Genomic DNA, 18245 nt, shown 5'->3' on the forward strand with positions numbered 1-18245 from the left:
ATGTTGATATATCTTATTACTGATGATATTAACCTTGATCACTTGGTTAAAGAGGTATCTGTCAGGTTTCTCTACCATCAAGTTACTATTTTCACCTGTGTAATTAATATATATCTTGAAGACAGAATAATTATAATGCTATGAGAAAATCTTCATGAGGAATTTGCAATGTGTCATCAGTTCATACATATGTTAAGTATCACTAAAGTAGTACTCTATGTAGAAATTACAGTGAAAGCATAATGAAGTAATAAATTCTACTGAAAATACTAACTTCAAAATATAATTTCATTTTTCCTGCCAAATATTTTCCTTAGTAATATTCATTTATAGAGATTGTCTATTGCTATTTCTTACATACTTTATTAGTACATCTGCAAAAGCAAAGAGAAACAGCTGAGCAGAGAAGTGTAACGGAATAGCACAAGGCCTACAGCAGAGTCTCTTTCCCCCAGAGTATTCTGATCAGGAAAACAACATTGCCACCAGATCTCAGTGAAATCAGTTCAGCAAAAAAACAGAGTAAAGGCTTGGCCCCCTTTTCAGTCTTCTGTACATTGCAAGAAGATTCTGCTTAAATGCTAATCCTTTTACTTATTTTGAACAAAAACAATCCCTATTAAAACTGTCCATAATAAGTCCCTCTCTCCCTCTGTCACTCTCACAAACACACACATACACACACATCATATGTATTATACACAAGCAAAGTTTCAGTGAATCATTATTTACAAAAACAGGTGGTGAGCTGGGTTTGGTGAACAGGGCCATAGTTTGCTGGTGCCTGCTTGGACCGCTCAGAGCAGGATATCTCTACCTTGACACTTTTGATATTTGGGCTGGGTAATTCTTTGCCTTGGGGAGCTGCCCTGTGCATTGTAGAATCCTGAACAACATTCCTGGCCTCTACACATGAGATGCCGGTAGAGCACTCCCACCCCAAAAGTCATCACCCCAAATGTCTAGAGATGTTGCCAAACGTTCCCTTGGGAACCAAATCACTCCCAGTTGAGAACCACTGCGCTCCAGTCTTCGCCCCAGAAAAAACAGACTTACTCCACTTTTTCACTGTTCTTTGCTTTTTTCTCAGTACCTGCTGGCATTTCTGAGTTGAGAACTTCTCTGACACTCAAGGTGGGATACACAGAAGGTTAAAAAATCTCCAGAGGACTCAGCTCTGACTCTCTTCTAGAATACCAAGAGCCCTAGCTGAGATAGTCTCTTCTCCACCTTTCATAGTCTTCTGCCATTTGTTTCATTTATCTTATCCAGGTTTTGGGTATAAGAAACAGAAAGAGTACAATAAAATATTTTATACTCCCAGATATGTAGTCTTAAAAGATGACTCTTATCTGAGTGTATGTAGTGTCATGCTTAAAAAGTGGTTAAAAGTTCAGTAGCCAAGTACAATGAATTATGAAATCAACTCCTGGGTCTGCTATTTAAGGGATGTGAAACTCTGGGCAGGATACACAGCCTCTGCTACTCAATTTTTTCAGATATAAATTTACAGTGGTATTAATATGCAACTCATAGTTGCATGTAGTATTATCCTCATTTAACTCTTAAGGGTTAAGTGAGTTACTACATATAAATAACAGGGACCAGTGTTTAATAGTAAATAGCATGTATTAGATATCACTAGTATCATTTTTTTTAAATTATAATTATCTGGAAAATACTGGAATTATCTGGAAAAGCACTGACAAGTAACTTGACAGACATCATGCCAATGATTATTAATACCCACAGCCTCTCAACCCAAAGTGAAAACAAGAATCATCAAAAAACCAATTTTTCAAAACTAGATCACTTGAATTTGAACTAATTTAATGCACTATTTTAAAGGGTTGAAAAGTGGAGAATTTGATATTTTAAGGTATTTCAAGCATGACGAATTTATATGCCAAAAATACAAGCGCCCCATTACAGCGTTTTCCTTTAAGTAATTCTTCTCTCCCCTAAAAGACAGTAGCAGAGAAAGGACTAGTGTTTCATTAAGGTGGTACGTACTCTCATTCTCCCTAGAACAACTTTCGCCTCCTGTGCAAGTGCACACATTAATCTCTCTTTATGGAAGGACTTTCACCCCTTGTCAACGTGTAGAAGAAAGGTTTTTCCATCCTTCAAAATTCATCATATGTCATGTAAGGTTATAAAGCTAAACACTAGAAAAAAGAAATCCACACACAATTCACACAGCAGAAGAGAGAAAACAAAGGAAGCGTTTAATAAAAAAAAAAAAAAAATAAGAGAACTAAGATCAAATATTTGTATATCTGTAAGCAGAAATGCAATAAAAGTTCACATACTGAAAGGAACAGGTTGAACAGATAAAAACAACACTAGCAAATATATGCTGTATCTAATGGGTATATCTAAAATGATTTAAAGGTAGGGGTGCCTGGGTGGCTTAGTTGGTTAAGCGCCCGACTTCGGCTCAGGTCATGATCTTACAGTTCGTGAGTTTGAGCCCTGCATCGGTCTCTGTGCTGATGGCTCGGAGCCTGGAGCCTGCTTCGGATTCTGTGTCTCCCTCTCTCCCTACCTTTCCCTGCTCACGTTCTGTCTTTCTCTGTCTCTCAAAAATAAATAAAAACGTTAAAAAATTTTTTTAATAGATAAAAAATAAATAAAATGATTCAAAGGCAAAAGTATGAACCAACCTGTGTCATGGTATTAATGCTAGAAATCTTTTTTTTTTTTTTTAATTTTTTTTTTCAACGTTTATTTATTTTTTGGACAGAGAGAGACAGAGCATGAACGGGGGAGGGGCAGAGAGAGAGTGAGACACAGAATCAGAAACAGGCTCCAGGCTCTGAGCCATCAGCCCAGAGCCTGACGCGGGGCTCGAACTCATGGACCGCGAGATCGTGACCTGGCTGAAGTCGGACGCTTAACCGACTGCGCCACCCAGGCGCCCCATTGCTAGAAATCTTAAAGAAGAAAAGAAAGGGCATGTTATAAAGAGCACTGCTGACACTGATAAAATTTTGGGATTAATATGTAGTTACTCAATAACAAAATGTTTAAAATATGAAATGCAGAGTGCAAGAACAAAATTAAGGGAAACCATGAAGGAGAAACAGATTTTAAACTACCATGAATAGGTAATGAATAAGTCACATAATCTTCTTGAGTAGTTTACCATATAATCTAACAGGAAAAAAATGTAGTAATACAATTAGTTCTGTCTTATTTTGAATTCTCCCAGATGTAAGTCTTAAGACAAGAATTCCAGTAAAATGTGTTTATTAGAGGAAATAAGAAACACAAGTAAGGAAAAGTTATACAGTGAAAGGAAAGCATCCCATAAAGGGTGCATAATTAAACTACCTGTTACAGATTAATCATATGGGAAAAACTCTGAGAAATGGTATAAAATATGACCAAATTTATCCACCCCAGGGAGGGAGGCAGCTAGGGTATTTATTTATATGCCATACCCCAGCAGTCCTCGGTTGATAGTTGTGGGGCATGTGTAAATTCAGAGCTTCTGGACTACTCACGGGAACAGGATAGGCTTCTACGATTTCAGAAAAACTCTGTGTCAGAGAGATATGGACACTTGCAGCTGGAAGATCAAAGGTGCACAATGAAAACAGTAGAGTCTGAGGGATACAAACCGGGCACCACAGGATAAAGCAACTGCTAAAATGGAGCATATGTTAGATCACAAAGGAAATTACAATATATTTAAGGAAGTAAAAAAGGCCATATTTTCCAACCACAGTGGTGTAATATTTAAATTTTTCTTAAGGTTTATTTATTCTTTGAGAGAGGAGAGAGAAAGAGAGAGAGAGAGAGAGAGAGACAGAAAACGCGAGTGAGGGAAGAGCAGAGAGGGAGACACAGAATCGGAAACAGGCTCTGGGCTCTGAGCTGTCAGCACAGAGCCCGACATAGGGCTCGAACTTACGGATCGAGAGATCATGACCTGAGCCGAAGTCGGACACTTAACCTACTCAGTCACCCAGGTGTCCCTACAATGGAGTAATATTTAAAATTGAGGAAAGATGGGGCGCCTGAGTGGCGCAGTCGGTTAAGCGTCCGACTTCAGCCAGGTCACGATCTCGCGGTCCATGAGTTCGAGCCCCGCGTCAGGCTCTGGGCTGATGGCTCAGAGCCTGGAGCCTGTTTCCGATTCTGTGTCTCCCTCTCTCTCTGCCCCTCCCCCATTCATGCTCTGTCTCTCTCTGTCCCAAAAATAAATAAACGTTGAAAAAAAAATTTTAAATTGACGAAAGAAAATCTAAAAACATCTCAAAATACTTAAAAATTACAGGTAAAACACTATTGTACAACTCTTAAAGGTGAACTACAAAGCAAAACTACACAATATAGACATAATAATGATAAAGGACATATGTTTTATATTTTTTTTAAAAAAAATTTTTTAACGTTCATTTTTGAGACAGAGAGAGACAGAGCATGAACAGGGGAGGAGCAGACAGAGAGGGAGACACAGAATCTGAAATAGGCTCCAGACTCTGAGCTGTCAGCACAGAGCCCGATGCGGGGCTCGAACTCATGGACTGTGACATCGTGACATCGTGACCTGAGCCGAAGTCAGATGCTTAACCGACTGAGCCACCCAGGCGCCCCAGAGGACATATGTTTTAAAAACAGATAATGCTAAACCTAACCTTAGTAAAACAAACAAACAAAAATTCCAGAGTCTTAAACTCATATATTCCCAAATAAGAATTTTTTTTTAATTGTTGCATTTTCAATGTTAAAAATTTTGGGAAAAACATCCCCACATATGGAGATGGAAATAACAAAGTAAAAATTTAAAGGCTTAAATCAGTAGTATTATTAAAACTTCAAAACTAGTTAGTTTATACATTTTAAGTGATAAAATGATACTAGATTAATACATGAAAAATTTTGCTATGCTAGCAAAATTAAAAATGAGGAAAGAAAAAAACCAGAAAGGAACTTAAAACACACATGTATCAAAATTCTTTAGAATAATTTGTGTAAAACTCTCTGAAAACCAGGATTAAATGTATTGTATTACAGAAATAACATAAATTACCAAAATTAGTCCCAGAAGAAATGGAAAATCTAAACAAGCCAATAATTTCAAGCAGATTAATTCTAAACTATTTGAGAAAAAAACCTCACTAAAAACTGAGAGGCCCAGATGGTCTCATAGTAAGTAATTTCAAACCAAGAATCTAATTCTAATGCAACTTAAAATTTTCCAGAGCAGTAATTCAGGTGAAGCTTAAAAATATTTTTTGATGTCAGAATAATACTGATAACAAAATTCAAATGAATATGATTTATTAAAATCAATACTCAGGTAAGAAATCCGGTGTTAAAAAAGAGAACACACTGGTATTTTAAAATAACTATATAACTTTAGGGCAAAGATTTTACATGTTTTGTTTATTTTTGAGTCTCTAGCATCCCGGAAAATACCTGCCACACTTTAGGCACATAATAAATATTGATGGTATGAATGAATAATGACAGAAATACAAGGGTGGTTCAAAATAGGCAATTCTAGTAAATATATATATATATATATATATATATATATATATATATATATATATATAAAGTAATATACATTACAATATATATCATATCCTATATTATATACATACATATAATTTAATTAGATCAGAGGGAAAAAATGTATGATTAGCATGTTGCATTAAAAATATACACAGAATAATATTCAGTCCTGACTTTTTTTTTTTATTAAAATATGATTGGCATATAACATTGTATAACTTTAAGATATACAATGTGTTGATTTGATACATTTATGTATTGCAATGTGATTAACACTGTAGAGTTAGCTAATACCTCTATCATGTCACATAATTACCATTTCTCTTTTGTAGTGGGAACAATTAAGATCTAGTCTCTTAACAACTTTGAAGTTTGTAATACAGTATTGTTGTCTATAATCACTATGCTGGGCATTAGATCTCCAGGACTTAGTTATGCTGTTTAAGGATAAAACTTGGAACAGGTAGATAAATATGTCCAAGCCTTCATTTTCAAAAATAATTGTCTGTATCTATAATGAAAATCAAGGAAAGCATCATGCCTAATGAGAAAAAACACTAGAATAATTTCATGAAAATTTAGAGAAACTAAAGAGCCCTGAATATTTAAACTTGTCATAAAATTCCAAGTACTTTCAAATGTAAGTACCATGTTTGTGAATATGTGCATGTATGTATAAAAAAAACACAAGATATCAAGTAAGAAAAAAGTGGAAAATTTATAATCAGGCAGTTAAGAAAAGAAAAATACAAATGACTAAAAATATAAAAGACATTTAACTTAAAGAAATGCAAGCAACGTTTTTTTCAACTATAAGATTATAAAAAGTAAAATGATTTGGCACATGGTGTGGAAAAACCAACCATTTTAAAACTACTTGTTGAGTACCTTAATAACTTTAACCTTTTTGGAGGCCAATTTTTAATGTTCAAGAAAATTTAAACTCCAGAACCTCCTTGACCCTGCAAGTTTTTGCTGGGGAATTACCCCATCCTCTTACTGAAAAATGATGACAAGAACTAATTATAATATCGTTTAAATTTTTATATCGATTTCAACAGCGAAAATCAACCTGCATGTCCAACACCTGAAGAATGATTAAAAGCTTATGTGCATACATTTAATGAAACAGAATAAAACCTAAAAAAAAAAAAAAGATTTAGGGAGAATTCCACATGCTGGTATAGAGTGTCCTCCATTACAGGTATCTACAGAAAATGGTAATACCTTTTAGGAAAGGAGATAAGGATCCTTATAGTGAAGCACAGTGGAAAACCTTAATGTTTATAATTTCATATGCTTTTTATCCTATGGATATAACATATGTTTCTGTTAGTATGTGTGTTATATCCATCTACATAAGTATATATATTTAGAGATTGGAAAAGAGTTTCCTATGACAGATTATTATAAAAAGATTAACTGCACATTCCACTTAAAATATTTATATTCCTTGGTATTGGAAATAAAATAACTATAACACACCATCCTCAGGGTCTACCATATACATGCAATCACGTTGCTACAACACAAGCAATCTCAGATTATTCAAGTCTAGAAAATCACAATTTTATTTGGTAACTTTTCGAAGGGGGTGGAAACTATGTATGTGTTTTGATAATGATAGAATATCAGTTATCTGTAACAAGAGTCACTTACTTGATTTTTTAAAGGATTTTATTTTAATTCAAGTTAGTTGACATACAGTGTAATATTAGCTTCAGATGTACAATATAGTGATTCAACACCTCCATATAATACCCAGTTAGTTATATTAAACACTCAGTTATTTTAAACTTCATAATCTGACAGTTCAGAGGTTGCTAAGTGTGCAGCAAAGTCTTCTAAACCTATGTAGCCCAGTGTGGCCTTTTCAGATGTTTTGGCAAAGTAGACAAATATGCAGGCTACTTTTTTTTTTTTTTTTTTTTTTTTTTTTTTTTTTTTTTTAGCAAACCCATCATAAGTGTATTATAGCTTTTTGGAGAAAATTATCCAGATTAATTTTGAGAAATAAAAATCCTCAGTGATAGATAGAAATGAGCCCCTAATGTTAGTACAAAAGATTCAGAGATTTGGTTGTACATTTGCAGAAATACAGTAGGGAAACTTTAGACCTAACTGAGGTTTTGGATTTATATTTTCATTCTCTATTCTTATTAAGGCATTAGAAATCCAAATATTAGAAAGAATGCACAATATAATAAATAAATCACACCTTACTTATTTAACAAAAATGTATATAATTTAATTCACTTATATATTATGGTCACTGTCTTCCTTTAAAATATTGCTGAGTAGTTTTATCTAACTACAGCTAAAAGCAATAACTGGAGAATCTATTCTTGGACCAAACACCCAAAAGAGATATTGGCCACTCGTGAATAAAGCTATAGAGATGCAGAACTGAGTAAGACCTTCAAGGGGAATTTAAAAGTACATCCCAGCTGGTATATAAATAGTGGTTCTGGCTATCCCCTAGAACATACAGTTCTCAGTAAATAAAAGATACATAAAATGTAAAACAAAATCAACATAATTATAGCAAAGATGTATACTATGGAATAAACCAGGAGAAAAAAAAAAAAGAAACACATTTCTAATATCCTAAAAACAAAACAAAAAAAAATACTTGTTAGATAGTATTAGGGTAATACTCCCAAAAGTATTTCTATTCAGTAAATTTAAGAGGTTGACTTGAAGCTGATTCTGCTCCCCCATGTTCAATGCAAATAGCCTCGTGTAGTTGAAATGGTAAGTAATACTAAGAGATCAGTATATTTTCATAAGTCTTCCAATCAGAATAATTTTAGCTACAGATAAAACCATTTTATGATTTTGTCAATCTTTTCTGCTATCACTTGTTTAAAATGCTATCATGAACCTTAAAATATCAAAACTTTAGCAATTAACACATTCTAGAACTGCAAAAGATATGAGGCTCAAAATTATATTCTTTGATAAACATGAATCCCTATTTTTTAATATTCACAAGGGTGAAAACTGCACAAAATAAGTTAAGCATATTTTTCATTAAAATTTCTTGCTCAAATGGTCATTTGAGGCACAACATATCTTTTAAGGGCAGCTGTACTATTAAAACTGTGTTTGTCCAATGTATGAATATCATTAAAGCATTTTTCTTATAATGTTGATTGTGTATATCAAAGACAGAAAAAATTCTATAAACCTGGTCAATATCATTTATTAAGCTCCATGAAAACACAAACCAGATAAATGTTCTTCAATGCGTTTCAAAAAATACGGTACATAGTGGCTTATTCAATGCATATTTGTTGAACAAAGGATTAAGTTATATATATTTGCCAATTACATTCATATTCCATTGGCCTTAATTATATGAAAAAAATTAGTAGAAGAATTTGCTATATTTTTAAGCAAATAAGACCAAAATACAAATGAACTTCCTATTATGATCAAACCAACATGTAAATCACAGCAGAATGAGGAACTTAAGAAGGGTATTGTAAATCTTGGTATTGCACAGCACATATGTGGGCAAAGAGAAGACAGTTATTGGATGAAGGAATGAATGAAACCTGAATCAAGAATCACAAAAAATAGCCAAAGAGTTTTGTACCACAACAGTCGAGTAAGTCAATATAATGTGATAAATCTAACAGCAGTTAAGTCAAACATTCTATGGGAGCACCTATGAGAAGTGTTTAAATGAGAACTGAAGTGTCTATTCATGTCTTCTGCCCATTTCCTCACCGTATGAAATCCTGCCAGAGGGATATTAGCATGAGCTAAATTTTGGTGCGTGAAAATTTAAAAACTCTGAGAAAACAAAACAGTGCATTTGAGAAACCACCTTTGCTTGCCATGGCTATAGAAGATAATTTAATAATCATCATGGAGAAGTTAATTAAAAAAAAAGAAAGTGAGAAAAGATCCATTAGAAATGGCAGTAAGGAAAACACTGATAACTTAGTGTCTGTTAGTACTTAAGGGTGTATGTGTTTAAGTAACTCTAATTTAATTGTGTTAAATCTATATACCAATTTAGGGAAAACTGACATCTTAATAATGGTCAGTCTTCCAATCTATGAACGTGGCATATCTTTTCATTTCCTTAGATCTTCTGTAATATATTTAATCAGAGTTTAGAAGTTTCCTGCATACCGATCCTGCCCAGAGTTTGTTAGTTGTACACAGTATCCCTCTACCCATCTGTAATGATGTATCTACTGTCTCATTCCTAATGTCCTAATGTTCATAAATCTTGTCCTCTCCATTTTATGGTTAAAAAATTTATTGATTTTCTCATTAAACCAGCAATTGGTTTCATTGCTTTTCTCTACTGTTTTGTTTTTTTTTTTCCATTTAATTGATTTCTACTCTTATTACTTTCCTTCTGCTTGTTTTGGATTTATTTTGTTCTTTTGTAGTTACTTGAAGTGGGTGTGTGGATTATTGGTTTAAGACTTTTCCTCTTTTGTAACGCAAATATTTAGTGCTATGGGTTTTATGCTCAGCATTACTTTAGCTATATACCAGAAATTTTGATATCTTGCATTTTCATTTTCATTTAGTTTGATGTACTTCTTTAACTTCTCTGGAGACTTCTTCCTTGACCCATAAAATATTTAAAAGTATGTCATCTTAGGGTGCCTGCATGGTTCAGTCAATTAAGCGTCCGACTTCGGCTCAGGTCACGATCTCACCGTCTGTGGGTTTGAGCCCCGTGTCGGGCTCTGTTCCAACAGCTCAGAGTCTGGAGCCTGCTTCTGATTCTATGTCTCCCTCTCTCTCTGCCTTTTCCCTGATCGTGATCTGTCTCTCTCTCTCTCTCAAAAATAAAATAAAAACATTAAAAAATTTTTTTTAAAGTATGTCATCTTATTTGTAAGTGTTTGAGATTTTTCTGTTTCTTTCTATCATTCATTTCGAGTTTCTCTCCATTATGGTCAAAGAGCATACTTTTATTTTTATTTTTTTTTTCAAATAAGGAGCGTACTTTATATGGTTTTAATCCATTTACATTTTTTGAGGTTAGTTTTATGGCCCAGGATATGGCCTGTCTTGATATATGCTCTTTGTGGAATTAGGGGGAAAAATGTGTATTCTGCTGTTGACTGGAGTGCCCTAAAAATGTCAATTATACTGTGTCATTTAATGATATTGTTCAATGAAATAGACAGACCTGAAGCATACAATTCAGTAAGAATCCCGGCAATGTAGACTGATTGAGTTAAGGTTTATTTAAAAAAAAAAAACACACAACTTCAAAAAAAAAAAGGTTTCTTTTGTATGCCCTATTTTGTTTTATAATTCAAAGTCTGATACATAGTTTATAACAGGAAGGGAATTTATCATGATTGTCATATTCAGGTTGTAGCTTAAAATATCTAAAACCAATATATACATTATTTCATTGCTTTTATATCCTATTCCTACTTATGCATTTAATACAGCTTTTGGGGACATAAAGCAAGGGGCAACAATGAAGATTCCACAGAGTAACAAAATCATTTTTCCATGAGATTTGTGTATTACTGCAGGGGATATTGTCAGCAGAGACTAGGAAAATCATAAGGGGATTCATCTTTGTCTCCATTTAGTGGCTAGTATTAGCTCCCTCTCAAAAATGTGTTCACACTAAATTAATTTTGTTTGTAGCCAGGAATGGTTAATTTAGCATATCACAGCAAACTAAATCATACCCATGTTGCTCAGAATAATCAGTACACAGGAAAAATTAACTAAGCTAGTATTAAATGAATATGACGATAAGAAATATTGAAGAGATATGTAATACCTTTTGAGTCTTTAGTAACTTGGGTAGGATGAAAAAATTTTATAACTTGCCGGAGTCCAACTCCAGCAGGTCCAGAGGTTCCCGAAGGATGAACGGCGTCGGCGAAAAAGTGAAACTAAAACAAAACTAAAATAAAAAACTAAAATAAAAAACAAAAATAAAAATGGACACAGTCAACAGCAGTGTGTTGAACTGGCCGATTTATTGTAGCAAACGTGGCATTATATTTGCTAGTGATTTCCTGGTAGCATACGTCGTCTATGTTTTCTGGCATTACCCAATTCTAAAAATTGTTCCTTTGTATAACCACCCAATAAGGAATAACATGATTGTTTTCTCATAACGTTCCCTCCTGTCCTTTGCTTATTGATTAATTTCTTTCATTGTTTTTATTATGTATCTATGTTTATCTATAACCTATAAAGTATTTGCTTTGCTGTTTTCGTGAAAGGTCATTTATCTCTCAACACCTTAAGTGGAACAGTTACAGGAACATGACCTCTTAGTTGTTTCCCTGAACCATTCATGGTTTTGAAGAACAAAAGTGTTCACCTGGGTCCAAGGTGCCAGGAAGGGGGCCAAGAAACAGGGCCTTAGAGACCCATGCCTAATACATTCTCAGAGAGACCATGCACCTAGGAACCAATGAACCATTCTGCAGCTTAACAGACTAGGTTCAGTCATCATCTGGAATGCCTCCGGGGGGCCAGGTGGGCCTAGGGGTTGAAGTCACCCATGCCCAGAGATACACTCCTTAGTTGCCGGAGTGGGGCTTTCAAATCCTTATGTCTCTCCTTTACAGGCCCTCTTTGCTGGCAGAGGTGTGAGGCTATCCTTCCTGTAAGTAGAGGAGTCTCCATGGGGGATGGCAAGGGCTAAACGTAAGGCCGCACAATTTCTGGCGGAACCTTATTTTCTTCCCTAATGCTTCTTTTCCCAGGGGGCCTGCCCAGGGCCATTCCCCGACAGACAATACGCCAGGTAGTTTTAAGGCCGAATTACCTAAAAGCGGAAGTATAAGAAGCTTCACTGTCGGCGGGCCGCCCTGCAGTCACCAATCCGTCCACAGCCCGGGCCCTGCCACTCAGGCTGGGAGAGCTCGGCTTCCAGCATTAACTTAACCAAAATATTACATTTTTAGAAAAATATTAAACAAAAGGTATCATTTGTAACTTGGTCATAAATATTTCTAGTAGCATTCTTTGGCTTCTGTGCTTATCACTGCAGTCTGGAAAAGTTGAAGGATTTGAGGACTACATTCCATTGTCATGCCTCTCTCCATTTACACATGAGCTTAATTATAAAACTCCTCACGAAGTACTATAAAATACACTGACGGTTTTATTTGAGCTAAGGCAGGCCTATAAAACAGTAAATCTGTAATAACTGTTAGTACATTAGTAGTATTGTTTATTAATATATGTAGTTGCAATCAGCCATCACTGAAGAAGCCTTATTGAAATAAATCTGCAGTAATATACAAACTAAAGGATAGTACATAAGCCTTCTTAGTCAATTAGAGTTTACATGGTCAATAAAGCACACAGGACCACAACAGCACATTTCATTTTTTTCCCTAGGAAATCAATATCCACAATAGAAAATAAATGTCAAATTGAAACCTTGAATTTTGTGATCATGAGGTAGATTGGAAATAGCTCTGGACTGGTGCTCAAGGCACTAGGATTCTAATCCAATTTAGTCACTATGGTTGACTTTGAAAAAGTAACACCATTTTAGAGACTTAGTTTCTCTTCCTAATTTAATTCATGGTCTTGTTACTGAAGGTTCACTGAATGCACATTTCTAAGAGAGGACCACAGGATTTAACCTGTAGTTAGAGATTCACCATAATTATTGCCTGTAATCTTTCAAAGTCCTAGATGTGTCTACCAACTTGTGTGATTTTGTTATTGTTGCTAGACTCAACAGTAGAAATATGCGTGAAAGCATGGTCAGCATATAAGAATCCTTACTACCTTGCTAGTGTCACAAGATAAAAATAAAGAACTTCTGTGAATCTAAAGCCAAATATATTCCAATATTTGATAAATATGGAATTAAGTACAAAAAGCGGCTACTGTCTCTGCCCATATACTCACTGTGACTACCACATTTCCTTGAACATAACCTTGGTTGATATTATTATTTTGGACTTACTCTTCTTTGTTACTTGGATTCCTTACCCCTATTCATGTCATAAACTTCTGTTCATCTTTAATACACAAATCAAAAATTCTAGGCTGATATTAAGACATCTGAGTAACTGAAACCTTTGCTGGTCTTATTCCTAACTGCCTCACAAAAGGAGTGTTTGAAACTAATAATAAAAAGAGAATATATTCTAAAACTGGAAGTGATTTATATGACCTCTTATAATAATAGGGATAATTAAGATAAAAATATGTTAGCAGCAGATTTGATATTAACTATCCCAAGGAAATGTGCATAATTTGGGCAACAATATTAACTAAGAATCCTGTTAAGCTTGTTAAGTATCAGCTTATGCCCTATATTAATTAATTGGCCTCAGTGATTGAGAAAGAGCCAGAGCCAATCAATGTATCTTGAGTATCTTCAAACACTGGGTGTAGATAGCTTTTTGCAGTTGATTATGGTCAAGGATGAGTCAATGAACAATAATTAAAGCATGGATTTTGTTAGAATAAACTACAACTGAAGTAAAGAGAAAAAGTCCAGGAACAGCCACAAATATGTATGCAAGAAAAAAGATAGTAATGTGTAAGAAGAATTAAGTATTCCACAGGAATTAAAATACACTCACATTGCCATTCAAGAGTGGAAATATATATATAAAAAAAGTTACTCTTAGATCTCTAAGGTTTCAGTAAATAGAATAAACAACCAAGTACTTCAGCTAAGAAAGTTGACTGAAAATATTTTCAAAGGTCACAAGAAAACAAAAACAAAATAACAACATAAGAATTGGAAAGTGCAGTTGAAAAATACTGGCAGTTATTAATAAAATCACCTGAGTCTTTGACAGACTTATATATCCAACTGTCAACTTCACATATCTACTTGGACGTTTAATCAACGTCTCACACACAACACAGCCCAAACGAAATTCCTGACATCTCCCTCCAAGATCTTCACTTACAGCCTTTGCCATCTCAGTTAACAACAACTCCATCCTTCTAGTTGCTCAGGCCCAAAACCCTGGATTCATCCTTGATGCCTCAATTTACCTCACAGCCCTCCTATCATTAGTTACAACCTCCTTTTGGCTCTATATAGTGGATGCTGCGTTATGCCACTTGGACTCCCCTTCATGACAGTAGGGTTTACTCCCCCCAGGTGCTGACTGGTGCTGAAAGACAGCTGTAATCTATCAGCTCTCCTCAAAAAGTGGCTCCGCTGAAGGAGTTAGCTTGCTCAAAGCCACTGTTACTTATCCATGCGGTGGTGCTAAGGTATACAGGCATGCCTCCCTTGCCCCAACGCTGGACAACTGTGTAGGGACATCTCGGCTTCAGAGCTCTCCATTCAGTTGTGTGAAGCTTTCACTGACACTGACACAGCCTGAGCTCCCCTTTCTGCCAAATCTTGCCTCCTCCCTTTCCTTCTGATGTTGATACCAAGAGCTCTTCCTAATAAAATCTGTGCACACTCATCTTTATCTTTTTAAGGAACCCCACTTTTGATAGTTGGGCCAGAAGTGGTCAGAGAAGCAGCTATTAAGGATTTTCAACTGTTCGGTGAGCAATGAGGATGCCATCACTAATGGTAGTTAGAGCACACATATTCCCTGGCACAGGTAACAGTAAAAATTAAAAAAAAAATTTTTTTTACATTTATTTATTTTTGAGAGACAGAGTGAGACAGAGTTCGAGTGGGGAGGGGCAGAGAAAGAAGGAGACACAGAATCCAAAACAGGCTTCAGGCTCTGAGCTGTCACCACAGAGCCCCACACAGGGCTCGAACTCACAAACCGGGAGATCATGACCTGAGCTGAAGTCAGATGCTCAACTGAGCCACCCAGGTACCCCAATAGTAAAAATTTTACTGTGGTTAACTGGGGTGGTATTCTAGTAAAAGGAAATGAACTAGTAAGTGTGATGATATACCATATACTAGGCATTTGAGAAAAATGAAATAAAGTTTCAATAAAGACAGTGGAAAAAGATACTGCTAAATATAATTGACACTTGGAGAAAAGTTTTTTTTTTTTTTTAATTTCTTTGTCTTGTTAAAGGCTTAAAGTGATTAACTGACAATTAACAGCCAAGAGTAAAAACTAGAGAGCCTCCTGGGAAGCTTATAAAAAGGTTCTGTCCCCTGTGGCTGGAGGGCAGCCAGGTCCAGCAATTAGGCGAAAGCTGGCACAGCGCAAAGAAAGATTAAACTCCCCCAAAAAGTAGGTCTGCAAAACCAATATGAATGGATGAACAAAACATAGTATACACATGAAATGGAATACATTTGAGCAAAAAAAGAACAAAGTCCCAATACATGCTACAGCATGGATGAAGCTTGAGACAGTATGCTAAGTGATAGAAGCCAGTACCTAAGGACCGTATTTTGTATTTTCAATTTGTATGAAAGTTTTAGAAAAACCCAACTACAGATACAGAAAGTGCATGAGCAGTCGCCTGGAGCTGGGAGTGAGAGTGGGGACTGACTCCAAATGGAAACATGGAAAGCTTTTGGTGATGTGTTCTGGATTGCAGCAAGAGATTAACAAGTGCACAGAATTACTGAAACTCATTGAACACTTACAATAGGTGGCATCACTGATGTGTGAATTAAACCTAAATGAATGTGAAGAAAAATAAAAGCAAATCCAAAAAACAGAAAATCAAAATGAGAAAGAGGGGTAGGGTGGGAGAGAGAGAGAGAGAGAAAGAGAGAGAGAGAGAGGGAGGAAAGGGGGGAGGGTGGGAGAAGGAGAGAGAGAGAGAGAGAGAGAGATTAAATATCGTTATGCGAATGAATTTTCTCCAACTACCTTTGGCTGTATTAGTCATCCCTCCTCTTTGCTCTCATATTTTATCCATCCATTCAAAGAAGATTTATTGAGAACCACTAAATATCAGTCTTATGCTGTTTATTTGTAATACAAGGAGAACAAGGATATGATCTGTGCTCTAGAGGCATTTATAGACTAGTGCGGGAAACACTGATGAAAATCAGTTTCATTGATGAAAACTGTGTATTACATTGTCCAATACTGGTATGCACAATAGTTAAAGGAAACAATGGAAGAAATTTTTAAAAACACCTATATTACACTATTTACCTGGTTGAATATTAAACATGTATTTTGGCTTATGATTAATGACACTAACACTACGCTGTGACTTCAGTGTGGCAGTGCATGGAAAGTATTTTAGAAATAAAATTGTGTTTTATTTTTCTCAAAATCATTCAGATAGGAGAATGACTCAAGATAAGGGAATAGATTCGAGAAATAGTAAGCAAACTCCACACGGACATATTATTATCTAGGGAAGAGCTGTGTTACTTTATACATCTATAAATATATTTACATATTCATACATTATGTACAAATACCCACAACACTATTACATTTCATTTATTCTAGTTTCACACTTCTTAGATTTCATCTTTCTGGAACTCAGCTAGGAACCAGGAAGTAAATAACCAGCAGATGTTCCAGATCATTCCAAAGAAGGCTACCCCTTTACTGCATAATTACTGCCTGCTATTTTACACCAGAGCGTTGAAATTACAGTTTTATTTACTTAATGCAAAAATTTCAATAACGTGCTCAGGTAGTTTTTTTTTGTTGTTGTTCTATTTTGATTTTTAGTGCCCAGCATATCAAAAATAGCAGGCTCTAAGTAGGCTGCAATTGCAGGAAGTGTTTAAAAACCAGCACTATGAGAGCAGGAGCAGTGACAATGGTACGATATGGCAGAAAAGGAGAATAATGTATAAAAAAAGGAGAAACTGAATTCTAGTATAGGATGGAGATGAGAGTTAACCAATATTTGTGTAGTGTCTTTCAGATTTCGAATTACTTGCAAATTAGTTGTTGATTTAATTCTCATAAATGTCCTTTGAAGCTGGCATTATTATCATCATTTCACAATTCATGATTTAAACATCAGATCACCAGATATTGCACAAATAAGAATAGGAGCAGCAGGTCTAGGTCAAATCCAAGATCAGTGCTGTGCCCGATTACCATCCTACTGATGACCCACAAGTTGCTATGAAAAACTGAAAGTGGAATCAATATTCTATGGTTATAGAGCATGAAATCAATACCACATACTGATTTCTAAAATGAACTACTTAGATTTGCACATAAACAGGAATATATCAAATATCTTAATATTTCTCTTTTACTGAATAGCTCTTCTCTCATTATTGATAGACAAGGTACCATTACAGAAATTTCAAGTAGTTATTCATAATAACAAATGAACACCATGATTCCACCACACTTGTGATTTAGATTTTTTTCTTAATATGGACCTCTCCAACAGTATTTCCATTTTAACAGAACTCCCTTAGGGAAATATCAATACAGGCTATAGGGGAACCTGGGTGGTTCAGTCATTTAAGTGTCTGACTCTTGATTTCAGTTCAGGTAGTGATCTTGCAGTTGGTGAGTTTGAGTCCCACATCAGGCTCTGCGCTGGAAGCACAGAGCCTGCTTGGGATCCTCTCTCTCCCTCTCTCTCTGTTCTTCATGCACACGTGCACACTCTCTCTCTCAAAAAATAATATATATATTAAATACACAATATATATAATAGATAAATAATATAATATATATATTATATATATATATTATATATACACACACACATATGCTATAATTCATTTTCTTCATCTGCCATCTAAATTTTTCCAATACAGAGGTTTGGTAATTGCTCTATAAAACATGACAATTACCTGTCACAACAGAAAGATAAGCATATATATGCTTTTGTGTTAAATG

This window comes from Leopardus geoffroyi, chromosome X (genome assembly GCF_018350155.1).
Source record: "Leopardus geoffroyi isolate Oge1 chromosome X, O.geoffroyi_Oge1_pat1.0, whole genome shotgun sequence".
Lineage (NCBI taxonomy): Eukaryota > Metazoa > Chordata > Mammalia > Carnivora > Felidae > Leopardus > Leopardus geoffroyi.